The sequence below is a fragment of the Mesoplodon mirus genome (genome assembly GCF_964341445.2).
Source record: "Mesoplodon mirus genome assembly, chromosome: 11".
In the NCBI taxonomy this organism is placed as follows: domain Eukaryota; kingdom Metazoa; phylum Chordata; class Mammalia; order Artiodactyla; family Ziphiidae; genus Mesoplodon; species Mesoplodon mirus.
Window position 1 is genome coordinate 52,848,940 of NC_138987.1, and position 18,684 is coordinate 52,867,623.

The 18,684-nt window shown below is 34.0% G+C and overlaps 1 protein-coding gene across 2 annotated transcripts in view; it reads left to right on the forward strand.

Annotated features, from left to right (window-relative positions):
• Nucleotides 1-18,684, forward strand: part of ARID2 (AT-rich interaction domain 2) — a 164,481-nt gene that overhangs the window by 66,800 nt on the left and 78,997 nt on the right. The window lies entirely within an intron of this gene.

The following is an 18,684-nucleotide window of genomic DNA, read 5'->3' on the forward strand; positions in this document are numbered from 1 at the left end:
AATCTCTCTTTCACCAGATAACACTGTTACTACCTCAGTACCATCTCAAGAAATGACCACATTTTCTTTTTCTCTAAGGGCTGCTTTAAAGATTTACCACTTTGCTTAAATTCCCCACTTTCCACTCCTGCCTTCTGTACTCTTTAGATATCCTTCTAATACACTAAGAAAATAGAAACTGGCATGTATGATTTCTTTTTAAACTACTTCTCCTACCACTTCAAAATTATCTATAACTTAACTCATCTTCTCAGTCCAGACTCAGAAGGAATAACTCTCTACCTGTACTCTATTTTTTCCTTGATAAAATAAAAACGAATTTACTATAGAAAATTTAGTAACTATAAATCAATTTAAAATTTTTAAATCACATAATTCTAACACTAATTACTGTCAACGTGTTTTGTATATGCTTTAAGACTTTTCCTGGCATGAATTTACTTATGAAATGTGTATTTTAAATAAATAGAACCATAGTTTATTGCATTTTCTAATTTTTTATTATAATATCTCAAATATTCTTACATGCTGATAAGTATTCTTTTATAACTCCATTTTTATGGGCTGTATAGAATTCTCATGCATAAAACTTAGTCTGCCAGTTTCCTGTTGAATGGTTAGGTTGTTTTTCATCCTTATAAATGATGATGGACAGCAGGTTTTTGTTGTTGTTGTGTTTTTAATCTTTGAATACATCTTTGAATAAAAATGTTTATTTCCTTGGGGTCATTTGCTAGAGGGAAAGATTTTTGAGATAAATGATATTCATATTTTTAATGCTCTTAATGCATATTATCAAATACCCCTCCAGAATGGTGTACCAGTATATATTTCTACTCTATGTATAAGTTTCTGCTTACCTAAATCTTTGGCAAAACTGCATATTATAATTTTTTAAACTCATCTCACATTTAAAATTTGTATTTTTCTTATAAAATATTTGTTTTTAAAAAAACATTATTTGTTCATTAAAAAGCATTGTAATATTGGTCCTTTTCATAATGACTTGAAATAACTTGTATTCTAAATGTGTGTATGTGTGGGTGTGTGTATGTGTATGTGAAATATTTTTCCAGGTTGTTGTTTGTTATTTAGCATTGTGTTACTTTTTGCCTTATAGAAAGTTTAAAAATTTTCATGAGATACATATATTACTCTTCCTTTGTGCATGCTTCCTCTCATGTTGAGAAGGGCCTTCCCTACTCTAATATTATAAATACATTAATTTGTATTTTCTTCTGGTTAATTTTTTTTATTTTAAAATTTACATTTAAATCACTAATTTATCTGGAAATTGATTTGGTCTGTATAGTATGAGGTAAAATTTTATTTTTTATTTTCCAATAATGAATCTTTTATCCCTGTATTAATTATTGAATATACTATGTTTCCCACACTTATACAAATGCTACCTTTTTATATTAGAAAATGGCTTTCTCTGTTTTATCACATTAGTTTATCTCTTTATTCTGTTTTAAATATTGTACCTTTTAATAGATTTGGTATTTATAATTAGCCTTTTTTATTTAAAAAGTAATCAAGAACACAGTATATAAAAAGAAAAGTAAATTCAAATAACATGAAGGGTGAGAATGTCCCCATTACGAAGGTAACCACTATTATAGTTTTTTAAAAATTTCATTCCCCAAATACTTTGTTCATATGCAAGCATATAGCTGATCTCCTTTTTAATACATAGGTAGAAATATACCATATATACCATTGTTCTGCAGTTTTAAAATTACATATTAGCATATATAAATCTAACTCATTTTTCTTACCGTTATGTAGTAATTCAGTTTAAGAATCTAAAACAATAGTTTCCTATCGTTTCAACATGTAGGTTTTTTCCAGTCTTTAGTTGTCATAAACTACTATAATGTTAAACTTAACTTATGCTATTCTTTGCCAACATGCAATATAGGATAAATTTCTAGAACTGGAATTTTTGACAAACATTTAATGCAGGCCTCATTTTTGGCTGCTTAATAACTATATACAACCCTTCTTCTCACACATACACTTGAAGCAAACAACAAAAACCTAAACAATTGGAATGATGCCTCTTATACCTCTAAATGTATTTATTATCCATTCTCCAAGGAGAGACAACCCAATGTTTCACAAGTTATTTTATCTAGCTCTAAGTCCAGGATCTCTTGGTGATATCCTCTAGACATCTGTGTTTCACAAACTCTAATTATATTCCTAAAAATGGAAAACTGGGAACATACTCCCCAATATTTAACTTAATGTAGTGAGACAGAAATACCTAAAAGAAAATTTTTGGTATGATGATAAAAGTGAACTAAATTATATTTTAAATTTTATTTATTAACCATATAAAAAGTTTTTGTGATCTTCTTAAAAAATAAGTTTATTAATTTCATTCTTTATTTCTCTCCCCCATGAGAATGTTAGATGGGGATATTTATCTGCTTTGTTTATTCAGTATTCCAAGTGTCTGGCACATAGTAAATGCTTAATAAGTATTTGTTGAATGAATGACTGAATCCTATTTTAATCAGAGCCATAAGCTTCAATTTTTAAAAAATGTCAGTATGATTGTCATACATTGATTCAAAAGTCTGTTTCTGTATTCAGTTTATTTTGATACTTGCTTTTCCATTATGGAAGAATGGTACATGGATGAAAATGGAACAGATGCATCTTTGTGTACACATAATAAACTAGGATCCTTCTTTTCTTAATTCCTTTTGTTAATTATGCAGTGTTTTTCTGTTGAAATCTAACATTTGTTTCATCTTGCCTGAGATCAGTTTTTCTTGCAAATTTTGGGATACTTTCACATTTTTACATTTTGTATAATAGGATTCGAATCAATTTCTGGGCAAGTAAGGATAATGATAGGTAAGGTAAATCTAAGTCTCTTCATATATCCTCCAAAATCAAAATCAGTAAAGATCAACAAGAAAGAACAAATAAAACTGTATAAAATCCATGCCCTCAACATAACTAGAAGCAGAATGCTATGAACTTTTCTATAAGTAGAAAAGTAAACATCAAATCCCAGCAGAGAGATTTCTCTCTCCTGAAGCAAGCATTTGTGGAGAACAAGGGCAGTTCTGAAAAGATGTGGGGGAAAACTAGGATTGCTCTAAAATCACCATTAGAAAGAGAACCCACACCTTAAGTACAAGAGAGTCCTGGTAGATCAGAGCACTGATTATAGGTCCTAGGCTTAAAAGTGTGTGTGATTTGAGGGTGGTAGCCTTTGAAGGGTATTTTTTTCTGGGGGAGAAGAAAGTTAAAGAGAAGGAAAAGCACCCTTTGGAGATTGGATAGTGATGGAAAAAGAAGCAAAAGGAAGAAATTTAAGATTCTGGAAGATGAAATGGAAACCACTCCCCCCAAATTGGAGGATACACAACCACCCTCTTCACATCACCACCACAAAAAAAAAAAAAAAAAAAAATCATCCATTAAAGAAATCATACTTTGCTATGCTAACAAGAGAGGGGGCTCTTGAAATAGGAATCTTATGAACCACCCCAAAGCCAAAGTCACAATAGATGAAAGCCTCCTAAATTTATGGAAAGCTACCATAAGAAGAAAACATAACATGAGAAACAAAATATCTCAGCAAATGAAAGCCCTTTGCTCAAAAGACAACAACCACATGACAGTAGAAAACTGTAACACAGCTCTCTAAACTGAATGAAATAACCTCAGACAAACATTTGGAGATAGGAAAAACCAACTAAAATCATAAATTTAAAAACAAACAAACAAAAATATCCCTCAAAACCCCACAAAATCACAAGCAAAGAAGCCTAGAAAGAAATGAGTTGATTGAACCCAAGAAAAATATGGAAGAATAAGATAAAAACCATCTTAGAAAAGAATTCAAAATTCCAAGATGCCTAAGAGGGAATGGATTCAACTAAAATTTAATCAAAGGCACTGAAGAAAAGCAGAAAAATAATCAAGAAAATGAAAATGAATTAAAGAAGTAAAACAGGTAAAAGAGAAAGTGGTTGAAATGGAAGTGAGACAAAAAAAGATTCAGCATATATGTATAATTGAATTAGGAAAACTAAATGAGAACAGAGACAATATTTAAAACTATAATTCAAAAAATTTTCCCAAAATAAAAGAAGACCTGCATCTACATATTGAAAGGACTGTAGGCTACCTGGAGAAATTGATGTTAAACAGTCAATTTTGAGTCATAACCTTGTAAAACTGTTAGACTTTAAGATAAAAATTTCTCAGAGCCTTCAGGAAGAAAGAAAAGATCCAAAAGCCTACAGGGCCAGAGAATTAAACTGACACAACTTCTTAATAGAAACATACAAAGCAGGGCTTCCCTGGTTGGCACAGTGGTTAAGAATCTACCTGCCAGTGCAGGGGACACGGGTTTGAGCCCTGGTCCGGGAAGATCCCACATGCCAAGGGATCCTGTGTGCCACAACTACTGAGCCTGCGCTCTAGAGCCTGCAAGCCACACTACTGAGCCTGCATGCCACAACTACTGAAGCCTGTGTGCCTAGAGCCCATGCTCTGCAACAAGAGAAGCCACTGCAATGAGAAGCCTGTGCACCACAACGAAGAGTAGCCCCCGCTCACCGCAACTAGAGAAAGCCTGCACACAGCAACGAAGACCCGATGCAGCCAAAAATAAATAAATTGAATAAATAAATTTAAAAAAAGATACATGCACCCCAATGTTCATAGCAGCACTATTAAAGAAAAAAAAAAGAAGCATACAAAGCAAAGTAATAATGGAGCAGCATTTTCAAGAAACTACAGGAAAAAGAAGTGTGAACCAGGAATTTTATATTAAGCTATTCTTCAAGTATTAAGAATACAAAAACTTTTTTTTTTTTTTTTTTTTTTTGCTCTATGTGGGCTTCTCACTGTTGTGGCCTCTCCCGTTGTGGAGCACAGGCTCTGGACACGCAGGCTCAACGGCCATGGCTCATGAGCCCAGCCGCTCCGTGGCATGTGGGATCTTCCCGGACCGGGGCACGAACCCGTGTCCCCTGCATCGGCAGGCGGACTCTCAACCACTGCGCCACCAGGGAAGCCCACAAAAACACTTTAAACATGCAAAACTCAGAGAATACTATACACCTGAATTCTTCTTGAGGAATCTACTAGAGCATGAGCTTTATCCAACTAAGAGTTGGCTAGAAAACATTTGCATAAGGATCCATGGTGAGTGTTAATTATATTTAGTTGTAGATCTAAGACTAAAGCATAGGTGACAATAAAGGTGAAAGAAAAATATGTAAATCTTATATGTTTTTACAAAGTAGAAATAATGCAACTATAAAGGGAGAAGTAAAGAGGAAAGTAGAAAAAACTTATCAATTGTTGCAAAAGCAGTAGTTGGGAATAAGAAGATACCATTCATTAAAAGTTGACCTGCTAGACAATAAAATAATAAGAAAATGGGATTAAGGCATTGCAGGTGTATAAGTGCAAAGGTAACCAGTAGAACACAAATACAGACCTTCCTACATGTAAAAAGCAATTGAAAAACAAAAGAACAAAGAAAATGCATCACATAAATTACCTATAGTTACTACCTTAGCTGTAACCCACAAATTTCATAACAAATTTTGAATGATAAAACCAACAAGAATGTGGAAGAACAAATCTAAAAGAGAATACAAACAAAAACAAATAAACCTGTGTTTCAAATGATATATCATTGATGTAAAGACAAAAGGAACTATAAAAATTATATTGAATTCTAGAAGGTTTGTTTATTGTATGGGTGATCATATGTATAATTTTATTGAGAACAACAACCAGATTTCTCACTGTCAGAAAAGAGAGTTAAAAATATGAAGAGGGAAAGCTGGCATTGAACTGGCAGTAGAGGTATTAGTATTAGTATGATCTCATCCTTTTATATAGAGACAGAAATAGATTTATATGCCCCTGCATGCATATGTTTGTATTTCTGATGTATATTGAAAGGTCTTAGAAGCAAAGGTACCTCTATAAGCAATGAGCATATCTAGGGTCCAGATACTGGCTTCTAAACATCATTCCTCATGAAAAAGAAGCAGTTTTCCTTGGAGAAAAGGGTGATTCTAGGGCAGGAGCAGGGAAAATACAAGGTGAGCCTGCTGTATCTTATAATTTAACAGTACCACCAATGGGACAAATCGACATGATGTACCTCCTAATATATGCACTAGGATATGCATTTACTTCTGTGGTATTTCTGCCAAAAGGACATTTTCGGTATCTAATTTAATTATAAAGCAACATAAGACAAATTTAAATTGAAGGACTTTCTACAAAATAACTGCCTTCAACTGTTAAAAATGTCAAGCTTAAGAAAAACAAGGAGAAATAACTTAATTTTAAATCAGGAAAATTGTGTGTGTGTGTGTGTGTGTGTGTGTGTAGAGAGAGAGAGAGAGAGAGAGAGGGAGGGGTTGGATGAGAAAAATAAGAATATGATAAAGCAAATGAGCAACATATAAACAGTTGATGTATCTGAATTGAGGACATGTGAGTTCTTTGTTATTTTATCAACATAAAAGTTTTTAAAGGGTCTGAAGCCCATAGAATTTGGGGGAGATTTTTAAATAGTTTGGAAAGTTCTTTTTCCTACTTTAATGTAGATATGAGAATTTTAATGTAAGACACATGCAAAATATTTTCAGCAAAAAAAAAAAAATCACATGATGGAAGGAAAATTCTTTTTAAAAAACACCCCCTCCCCCTTTTTTAGAGCTCTCTCCATAGCATGATTTTCTTTTTAAAAGTAATTACTTTCTTTTCATTGTTAAAATTTCACCTTTATTTTAAAGGGTAGATTAAATGTCTTCCTGTTTTGTTTTGTTTTGTTTTCTAAATTATCTGTTAGGTAAGATATTGCTCATCACCTGATGCTGTCACAGAAGTCAGCAAATTTGAGACTTGAAAAGTAAAGTGTGTAACTCTTCTCAAGACTGGTACCATTTTTAAGTACTCTTCACTAAGATATCCATTCAGCCTCTGTGGTACAAAATATTTTTCTGTCACTTCACATCTCATTATGAAGTACATTTGAAGATTTTGCCTTATTTCAAAGATGTTTTTTATATAATTGACCACACTGAAATCATCTTGTGCCATTTTTGTCACTTCTGACTTCGGCTTCTTTGCTGCATTTACCCTGCCTGTTACATGAGCAGTAAATGATTTTCACATGTCTGATCTTACACTTATAACCTTCCCTCTCTTTCCCTGTTTCCCTTCTATCCTCTTTCTCTTTCATCTTCCATCATCCCCTCCCCCCAACCTCTTCTCCTTCCCAGTTAAAGTATCTGCTTCTTCATTGTGGCCTTAAGTAGAATTAACATGTTTCTCTGAAAACTTTCTTTCTGTAAAAGACATTTGCTTATGAGAGTGTATCTTTGGTACTACTTTCCTTTAAAGACTCACCAAAAAGTATTGATAGTTTTTTGTGAATTTCATTTTTTAAAGAGAACCGAGTAAATACAATAAGCTAAGAAGTTATATATATTAGAGATATATATATATAATATATATATTAGAAACATCTGTAGTTGAATTCAACTCTATAGAAAACCTCCCACACAGTATAATTTGCTCTAATCCTTGTTTCTTCAACTTCTTATTAGTGATTTCTTGTCTTTTTCTAACAGTGTTTCGTTGCCATATTTTTCATGTATTAATTCAGCTATTTTTATCATAAGAAAAAAAAGAAATGTTTTCCCAGTGATATGGCAGTTGGCCTTGGAAAGACTCTTGTAAATATTTATCACTACATGTACTTGAAATAATATTTATTTTTAAGCTTTAATAAGTTTTGATTAAGTTTCAGTGACTTGAAAAATATTGTTGAGAAAAACATAGAGGTTTGTCTTCAAATTCTGGATTCTTAGAACATCTTACAAATAGTCACCAACATAAAAAGTATAACATTGGCCTAGGGCAAGGTCAGGGCATATAAATTCACAGTTCAGATAGGTGGGTTTTGACAATTTAGAAATCTTTTGGCCCTCTTTCATATCTGATTGCTTTGCCATTGTTTTTACTTCACAGTATTGTTGATAATGAGCTCACGTGAGAAGTGTTAGCTCTGCCATTTTCTTGTTTGTTTGCTTGCACTAGTCAAACTGGTTTCTTTGAAACGATCTTTTAATCTTATTTTTGTGAGAGATGGTTTAGTTAAAATTAGATAATATCTCTTACATAAATTTTAAATTAAATGTCCACTTAACCTACACATGCACAGACATAGTACATGGAATCTAATGAATGATGAGGTTTCCACTGGTCAGAAGTTAAGGAATGAATGAGGATTCCACTGTTAGCCCCTCCATGTTGTCTCACATGGGATGAGTAACATATGGACTGCCAGATAAATGGAGTGAAGGAGGGAGGCGGCAGCGTCAACCCATACATTAAGTGTTTCTTCCTATTGGAGTATCTTGTGTGTGTGCCCCACTTTGAAGGGTACTCTTCTACAGAAGCAAGAACTCTGGATCAAGTTAAGGTGCAATGTTCTGAGTAAGCCTGTACTGGTAAAGGAGTAGACTGGGAATTATTTGATATGTATGGCATAACAAAGGGGCCATACGAGAGATCAAAAAGAGGAATATTCTAGAATTCTTCATTAACTAAATTTATTTTCAGTGAAGCATGGATGCATCATTTTATTAAATAACCTTTGGCGGCCTTTGTTTAGATAATTTTTTTCTCTACAGGTGAGTTTAATGTTATAAAATTTTAAATCTTGAAGTATCATTGGATTTCTGCAATAAAATCTTCAGTCTTGAGTATGTGTGTGTATTTAATAAATATTAATATTGTTTTTTCTAGTATTTATATAGGTAGTCCTTTTTTAACTGTAATTTTTATGAAGTTTTGTCAGTTTTGCTAGATTAGTTTTCAGGGAGATGCTAATCTTTTTCTGTAATTGGAAACATTTTACATAGCAGTGGAAATATATATTTTTTTAAGTTTAAAATAACTCACTGCTTTTTTTCCAACGTTCTAAATTTTTTTTTAGTTTTAAACTTTATCATACATACACAAAAAAGCTTAATACCTGCAAGTTTATCCACATCAAAATAAGACAAAATAAAACAAATAAAACTCTACTAATACCTTTGAAGCCCCCTGTGTGTGCATTTCTCTTCTGAGGGATAAATCCTAGCTTATTTTCTATGTGATAATTATCATCTGGCTTTTCTTTGTGGTTTTACCTCATACTTGTCTATTGCTTAAAAAATATCTAATTTTTTACTTATTATCTGCCTATAAATGGAGTCATAATGTATTCTGAAATGATTTAACATTTTGTTGTTGGCTATTTGTATTGATCTATGTTAGTTAATTAATTTTCACTACTATATAGTATTTCATTGTGTGAATATGCCACAGTGTTTTTATTCATACTATCATTTGTGAATATTTGAGTTATTTCCAGTTTTTTCTAGGGTGTATGCCTAAGAGTATAATTGCTACATCACAAGGTATTCTTTCTCTTCTTTTCTCTGCATATTACATACATTAATGTTTTTGTTTCCCTCTAGTGATTTGGAAAGTAATGATCTTGACTTTTTGTTGTTAAACACTTGTAAAAAGCTTAGAAACACTCCCAAGAACATATTTTCCTTAATATGAACTATGAGAATAAACCCATTTTGATCACTCTTCCTGTGTAAGTAACACACAGAGTACAGTTTTAATTCTTCTTACTACTACTTCCTTTTTATTTTTCATTTTTGTGGAAAAGTTCTTGAATTGCATATCAGGAGTATCATTTTCAAATTATTTTAATAGTTTTACATTTTTTTAATTAGTTTTATATTTACATGTTATTTTGTAATTACTAATGTGCATTCTCTTTTGTAATATGATAGTTACAATTGAGACTAATATCTGAGTTTAAATAGTTTCTGTGCACATCATTAGTCATCTGTATTGCTATTTAAACATTCCTTAATTTTGATTCATCATGTAGAGTACTTACTGAGTCTTTACATACCTGAAAATGAATTTATTTTCTTAGTTGAGCAATGTGATTGGGTGGAGATTTCTTGTGAAATAACTTTCTTTCCTCAGAGCTCTGATACTTATTTATTATCTTTGACAATTAATTTTGAAGAGAAGTCAGAGCCTAGCCCAACTGTTCTGTGTAACTTTTCAGGAGTAGGGGTGGTTCTGGGTATTTCTAGGAATTGTCTTTATCTTTGAAGTTTGCATATTTCATCAGGAAATGTCTGAGTGTTTTTCTCTTTTCATTAATTTTTGCCTGGTGATCCTTGCACCCTGACACTCCAGGAACCTTTTTAAAATACCCATTAAGCATTTTAGCTAAAGAAATTCTTCTGTTATCTCAATGATACTGCTTCTGTTCCATTTATTCTGGTCTTTCCTTCAGGGCCACTTCTTTTTTTTTTGCCCCTTTGTTTGACCTCCTGTTTATCATACATGTCTCATTTTTGTCCACCCCATTGTTTTCACTCTTTTCCCCTCTGTGAGGAGCCGTTTCTCAAGCATGCCCTCTGCATTATTGAGGTGATCTTCTACATCGTCAAATCTACTTTTTCATGCCCCTCTTTGCGGGGATAATCCTGGGCAAAGAAATGTCATTACCTTTCTTGTTTGTATGTCACCATATTTGATTTTGTGCTGGGGTGTTTCATCTTGAAATTTCTTGTACACCATGTCTGTAGAGGTCCCATTACCTGATGATGCCAGTCTTTCCATGCTGATGCTTCTGATAGGTGCCCACACCCCTGGGTCTTTGAGTTCATTTTGACAAATAAGCTATAAGGTGAAGCTTAAAGGACTTTGCTTCTTTCAACAACCACTGAGTTCAACCCAACTTTCTACATTTTTTTTTTCTTAAATAATTGTCACCCTCTGGATCCTATTATCAGACACACCCTCACATTTTATTGATCCTTAGTGGCTAAGGGAAATCCAAACTGAATTTGCCTTTTTATGAGTTTTGGCTTAAGATCTGTTTTCCACTAGACCATGTTACTCTCTCAAGAATTGTTTTGCAAGTTAGTCTTGTAAATCCTTGAAGTTGCTTTTAATGAACCAGAATTTCTGAAAGTTTTCTAACTTAGAAATTATGCAGTATCCCTCTATTTTTACTCTTCAAAGTTCATTGCAATTGGATTTAAGGGACGAGATGAATATGCGTTCCTTGAACTGCCATCTTTTCTTAAAACATTTCAAGAAGTTTTTATACATATTTTTAATTTCTAAGAATTCTACCAAAATATTTACAAATAAAGTTATGAGATACTTGGGAATTGCTTTAAAAGTGTTATGAAGATAGTTAATTGTGCTATAGATGAAACAAGATTGACCATGAATTTTGATATCTGCTGATGGGTTGTACTAGTTTCTCTACTTTTACATAAAATTATTTTTAATTTTCCAAGGGTTTAATTTCTTTCTTAGAAAAAAAATGTCTTTGAATTGACTGCAGTTAGGGAATATACCCTATACAATATTTAATCTTAAATTTATTTTGGTTTCCTGTGTGAATTGATATATAATCAATTTTTTAATTTCTATGGAGATTTGAAAAGGAAATCATTGTATGTCTAATAAATCAGTCTTATTGGTGATTATATTTAAATTTTCTGTAAACTAATTTACGTTTTGTGTGCTTAATCTGTCAGATACTGCAAGAGGTTAAATTTTTCCACATTCATAACAAAACTGCCTATATTATTTGATGCTATTTTGAATGGACTCTTTTCCTCTCATTTTATTGGTCACATGTATTAAGCTTTTTAATTGAATAGTGCCATTTAAAATAATTCCAATATTATATGCTAAGTGTTCATATTTGCTTTTGTCTTCTAAATCTGTCACCTATGGCCTAGAATCCACCACAAAATAAATGAGTGCCAAGTTGAAAAAAAAGAAGATATAACTCATGCCACCTGATTCTATACGTAATGTTGAACGAAGGAACCTAGTTTTCTGTGTTGCCTGATGAGGGAGTGACTGCCATCTGGATTCCAGTATTTTACCAGTCTTGAGTTAAATCTGTCGTTTACTAGACAGATTACTGAAAGAGCTCTGTAAATACCTGTTTGATTAATATAGTAACTATTCATAGCAATATAATTGGCTTTGAGAAGAAAGAGAAATGTGTAGTCTAGCATTTGTAATTTAATAAGTGAACACCGTGTATCTGTCAGTGTGTAAGCTCAGGGTTATGATAGAGAATTAAATCTGAAGACCTATACTTTGAAACATAACTTTGTATTTTAGCTCCTTCCTCTTGTCTATTAATACCTTTTAGTTTTTAGAAGTATAGCTCTTTGAAAAACAAACAAAAAAAAGGCTTTGTGCTTATTTATTGAGAGGGACAAGAGATCAGAACTGGGTGCCAGTACCTCAGCTGAACTAAGAAAGGTTGAGTCTCAGTTGGAAATATTTAATCATGAATGAGAACAAGCACTGACCCTCAAGCCAGGGAAATAAAAATTTCAAAAATTGTAACAATTTGCCTAAACCATAAATTTCTGTGGATTGGAATTATGTAAAGAATCTGTTTGGAGGAATAGGGTTAGAATGTGCCATGGGACCAGAAGTCGTATATTTAAAAAATCTTATGAGAATTTGAATTATGAAGGGCTTTATGTATATAATATATACTATTTACCATGAGTATCTGGTACTTGTGGTGTTGTCAGTCACTCCATCTTGCTTATGCTCCATTTTGGGTGTTCCAGGAGGGAAAAGATAATATTTATGGTCTTTCTGGGGGCTTCCCTGGTGGCGCAGTGGTTGAGAGTCCGCCTGCCGATGCAGGGGACATAGGTTCGTGCCCCAGTCTGGGAAGATCCCACATGCCGCGGAGCGGCTGGGCCCGTGAGCTATGGCCGCTGAGCCTGTGCGTCCGGAGCCTGTGCTCCACAATGGGAGAGGCCACAACAGTGAGAGGCCCGCGTACAGCAAAAAAAAAATATATATATATATATATATATATTTATGGTCTTTCTTTACTAGTAGTGTTGTCTTCTCCCCCAGCTGTAATAAAAAACGCAAATTTTAAATCTACTGTACTCAGTTATGCATACCAAATTTATAAAGAGCATCTTAAACATACTATTAGTATAAGGTTTTGATTTTAAAATTCTACATCATTGTTATTTTGATTATATTTAAATAAAAATTATTTAATAAGAATTAATTATCTTTAGCTTGTTTTTAACGGTTCCGCAGTGAGTTCAATTCTGAAAGACCATACTCTCTAAAATAGCTCTATTAGTACTGTTGCCTGAGTTATTTCATGTGATGTAGATAATTCCTCATTTGCAGAGAATGTCACAATTTTTGAGCAGCTATTTATGCCCAAATTTATATATACTCTTCTTTTTATGATATCTGCATTAGAAATTCAAAGAGAATAGGCTTGATTTATTACCCATTTCAGTCCATCATGAGTCTATAATGGAGAGAGACTGTCTCTTTTTAATCATGTTGTTTTGTTTTGTTTTTACGTTTTTAGACTGTAAATTCTATCTGCTGGGTCAGGGTGAAATGTATGCAGCTGCATACTGTCCTTAATGCTCAAGGGTTATATCTGGGCATACGTCTCTGCTTTTGTATCTCCAAGAGTAAAGTGTTGGATTCGTTACCTATCAAGCTGCCAGCTAGGAAAGAGTTCCTTGCTCAAATTAAGCTTATGTGGAGAACTTAGAAGGAATGGAAAGCGACAGTTTAATTCCTTTCTGGTCTCAAAGATGTGAATTATTGTGCCTTGTAAAGCTGGATGGGGAAAATGAGGAATGGTGATGACTTCCCATGTCATTAGTTTTTCTATTTGTAAATGTATAACTTGCATTCATCCCACCTTGAAAGTTAAGGTTTAGTACTAGAAAGAATAGAATACTTCTGAGATCACCATATACGTTCATTGATTGACTCCTCCCTCATGTCAGCTGTCTGTAACTATAAAAGCAAAGGGGTGGGTAGCGGCAGGACTCTTTTTTTTTTAATATCTTTATTGGAGTGTAATTGCTTTACAATGGTGTGTTAGTTTCCGCTCTATAACAAACTGAATCAGCTATATGTGTACATTTATCCCCATATCTCCTCCCTCTTGCGTCTCCCTCCCTCCCTTATTTCACTCTGTATGACAGATTCTAGGTCCATCCACCTCACTACAAATAACTCAATTTCGTTTCTTTTTATGGCTGAGTAATATTCAATTGTATATATGTGCCACACCTTCTTTATCCATTCATCTGTTGATGGGCATTTAGGTTGCTTCCATGTCCTGACTATTCTAAATAGAGCTGCAATGAGCACTGTGGTACATGACTCTTTGAATTATGGCTTTCTCAGGGTATATGCCCAGTAGTGGGATTGCTGGGGCATATGGTAGTTCTACTTTTAGTTTTTTAAGGGACCTTCATACTGTTCTCCATAGTGGCTGTATCAATTTAGATTCCCACCAGGAGTGCAAGAGGGTTCCCTTTTCTCCACACCCTTTCCAGTATTTATTGTTTGTAGATTTTTTTTTTTACATCTTTATTGGAGTATAATTGCTTTACAATGATGTGTTAGTTTCTGCTTTATAACAAAGTGAATCAGTTATACATATACATATGTTCCCATATCTCTTCCCTCTTGCATCTCCCTCCCTCCCACCCTCCCTATCCCACCCCTCTAGGTGGTCACAAAGCACCCAGCTGATCTCCCTGTGCTATGTGGCTGCTTCCCACTAGCTATCTATTTTACGTTTGGTAGTGTATATATGTCCATGCCACTCTCTCGCTTTGTCACAGCTTACCCTTCCCCCTCCCCATATCCTCAAGTCCATTCTCTAGTAGGTCTGTGTCTTTATTCCTGTCTTACCCCTAGGTTCTTCATGATATATTTTTTTCTTAAATTCCATAAATATATGTTAGCATACGGTATTTGTCTTTCTCTTTCTGACTTACTTCACTCTGTATGACAGACTCTAGGTCCATCCACCTTATTACAAATAGCTCAATTTCATTTCTTTTTATGGCTGCGTAATATTCCATTGTATATATGTGCCACATCTTCTTTATCCATTCATCCGATGATGGACACTTAGGTTATTTCCATCTCCGGGCTCTTGTAAATAGAGCTGCAATGAACATTGTGGTGCATGACTCTTTCTGAATTATGGTTTTCTCAGGGTATATGCCCGTGGGATTGCTGGGTCATATGGTACTTCTATTTGTAGTTTTTTAAGGAACCTCCATACTGTTCTCCATAGTGGCTGTACCAATTCATATTCCCACCAGCAGTGGAAGAGTGTTCCCTTTTCTCCACACCCTCTCCAGCATTGATTGTTTCTAGATTTTTGGATGATGGCCATTCTGACTGGTGTGAGATGATATCTCATTGTAGTTTTGATTTGCATTTCTCTAATGATTAATGATGTTGAGCATTCTTTCATGTGTTTGTTGGCAGTCTGTATATCTTCTTTGGAGAAATGTCTATTTAGGTCTTCTGCCCATTTTTGGATTGGGTTGTTTGTTTTTTTGTTATTGAGCTGCATGAGCTGCTTATAAATTCTGGAGATTAGTCCTTTGTCAGTTGCTTCATTTGCAAATATTTTCTCCCATGCTGAGGGTTGTCTTTTGGTCTTGTTTATGGTTTCCTTTGCTGTGTAAAAGCTTTGAAGTTTCATTAGGTTCCATTTGTTTATTTTTGTTTTTATTTCCATTTCTCTAGGAGGTGGGTCCAAAAGGATCTTGCTGTGATTTATGTCATAGAGTGTTCTGCCTATGTTTTCCTCTAAGAGTTTGATAGTTTCTGGCCTTACATTTAGGTCTTTAATCCATTTTGAGCTTATTTTTGTGTATGGTGTTAGGGAGTGATCTAATCTCATACTTCTACATGTACCTGTCCAGTTTTCCCAGCACCACTTATTGAAGAGGCTGTCCTTTCTCCACTGTACATTCCTGCCTCCTTTATCAAAGATAAGGTGACCATATGTGTATGGGTTTATCTCTGGGCTTTCTATCCTGTTCCATTGATCTATATTTCTCTTTTTGTGCCAGTATCATACTGTCTTGATTACTGTAGCTTTGTAGTATAGTCTGAAGTCCAGGAGCCTGATTCCTCCAGCTCCCTTTTTCTTTCTCAAGATTCCTTTGGCTGTTTGGGGTCTGTTGTGTTTCCATACAGATTGTGAACTTTTTTGTTCTAGTTCTGTGAAAAATGCCATTGGTAGTTTGATAGGGATTGCATTGAATCTGTAGATTGTTTTGGGTAGTGTACTCATTTTCACAATATTGATTCTTCTGATCCAGGAACAGGGTATATTTCTCCATCTGTTTGTATCATCTTTAATTTCTGTCATCAGTGTCTTATAGTTTTCTGCATACAGGTCTTTTTTCTCCTTAGGTAGATTTATTCCTAGGTATTTTATTCTTTTTGTTGCAACGGTAAATGAGAGTGTTTACTTAATTTCTCTTTCAGATTTTTCATCATTAGTGTATAGGAATGCAAGAGATTTCTGTGCATTAATTTCTTATTATGCTACTTTTCAAATTCATTGATTAGCTCTAGTAGTTTTCTGGCAGCATCTTTAGGATTCTCTATGTATAGTATCATGTCATGTACAAACAGTGACAGTTTTACTTCTTCTTTTCCAGTTAGGATTCCTTTTGTTTCTTTTTCTGCTCTGATTGCTGTGGCTAACACTTCCAAAACACTATTGATTAATAGTGGTGACACTGGGCAACCTTGTCTTCTCCCTGATCTTAGTGGAAACGGTTTCAGTTTTTCACCATTGAGAATGATGTTGGCTCTGGGTTTGTCATATATGGCCTTTATTATGTTGAGGTAAGTTCCCTCTATGCCTATTTTCTGGAGGGTTTTTATCATAAATGGGTGTTGAATTTTGTCAGAAGCTTTTTCTGCATCTATTGAGATCATCATATGGTTTTTCTCCTTCAATTTGTTATTATGGGTTATCACATTGATTGAGTTGCATATTTTTAAGAATCCTTGCATTCCTGGGTTAAATCCCAGTTGATGATGGTGTATGATCCTTTTAATGTGCTGTTGGATTCTGTTTGCTAGTATTTTGCTGAGGATTTTTGAATCTGTGTTCATCAGTGATATTGGCCTGTAGTTTTCTTTCTTTGTGACATCTTTGTCTGGTTTTGGTATCAGGGTGATGGTGACCTCATAGAATGAGTTTGGGAGTGTTCCTCCCTCTGCTATATTTTGGAAGAGTTTGAGAAGGATAGCTCTTAGCTCTTCTCTAAATGTTTGGTAGAATTCACCTGTGAAGCCATCTGGTCCTGGGCATTTGTTTGTTGGAAGAATTTTAATCACAGTTTCAATTTCAGGGCTTGTGATTGGTCTGTTTATATTTTCTATTTCTTCCTTGTTCAGTCTCGGAAGTTTGTGCTTTTCTAAGAATCTGCCCATTTCTTCCAGCTTGTCCATTTTATTGGCATAGAGTTGCTTGTAGTAATCTCTCATGATCCTTTCTGTTTCTGGAGTGTCAGTTGTTACTTCTCCCTTTTCATTTTTAACTCTATTGACTTGAGTCTTCTCCCTTTTTTTCTACATGAGTCTGGCCCATGGTTTATCAATTTTGTTTATCTTCTCAAAGAACCAGCTTTTAGTTTTATTAATCTTTGCTATTGTTTCGTTCATTTCTTTTTCTGATCTCATCTTTATGATTCTTTCCTTCTGCTAACTTTGGGGTTTTTTTGTTCTTCTTTCTGTATTTGCTTTAGGTGTAAGGTTGTTTGTTTATTTGTTTGTTTGAGATGTTTCTTTTTTCTTGAGGTAGGATTGTATTGTTATAAATTTCCCTCTTAGACCATCTTTTGCTGCATCCCATAGGTTTTGGGTTGTCATGTTTTCATTGTCATTTGTTTCTAGGTATTTTTTGATTTTCTCTTTGAATTCTTCAGTGATCTCTTGGTTATTTAGTAGTGTATTGTTTAGCCACCATGTGTTTGTCTTTTTCACAGATATTTTCCTGTAATTGCTATCTAGTCTCATAGCATTGTGGTCAGAACAGATACTTGATATGATATCAATTTTCTTAATATACCAAGGCTTGATTTGTGATCTGAGATAAGATCTATCCTGGAAAATGTTCCATGAGCACTTGAGAAGAAAGTATATTCTGTTGTTTTTGGATGGAGTGTCCTATTAATATCAGTTAAGTCCATCTTGTTTTATGTTTCATTTAAAGCTTGTGTTTCCTTATTTATTTTCACTTTGGGTGATTTGTCCATTGGTGCAAGTGGGGTGTTAAAGTCCCCTAGTATGATTGTGTTACTGTCGATTTCCCCCTTTATGGCTGTTAGCATTTTCCTTATGTATTGAGGTGCTCCTATGTTGGGTGCATAAATATTTACAATTGTTATATCTTCTTCTTGGATCGATCCCTTGATCATTATGTAGTGTCCTTCTTTGTCTCTTGTAATAGTCTTTGTTTTAAAGTCTGTTTTGTCTGATATGAGAATTGCTTTTCCAGCTTTCTTTTGATTTCCATTTGCATGGAATATGTTTTTCCATCGCCTCACTTTCAGTCTGTATGTGTCCCTAGGTCTTAGGTGGGTCTCTTGTAGACTGCATATATACGGGTCTTGTTTTTGTATCCATTCAGCCAGTCTCTGTCTTTTGGTGGGAGCATTTAATCCATTTACATTTAAGGTAATTATCGATATGTATGTTCCTATTACCATTTTC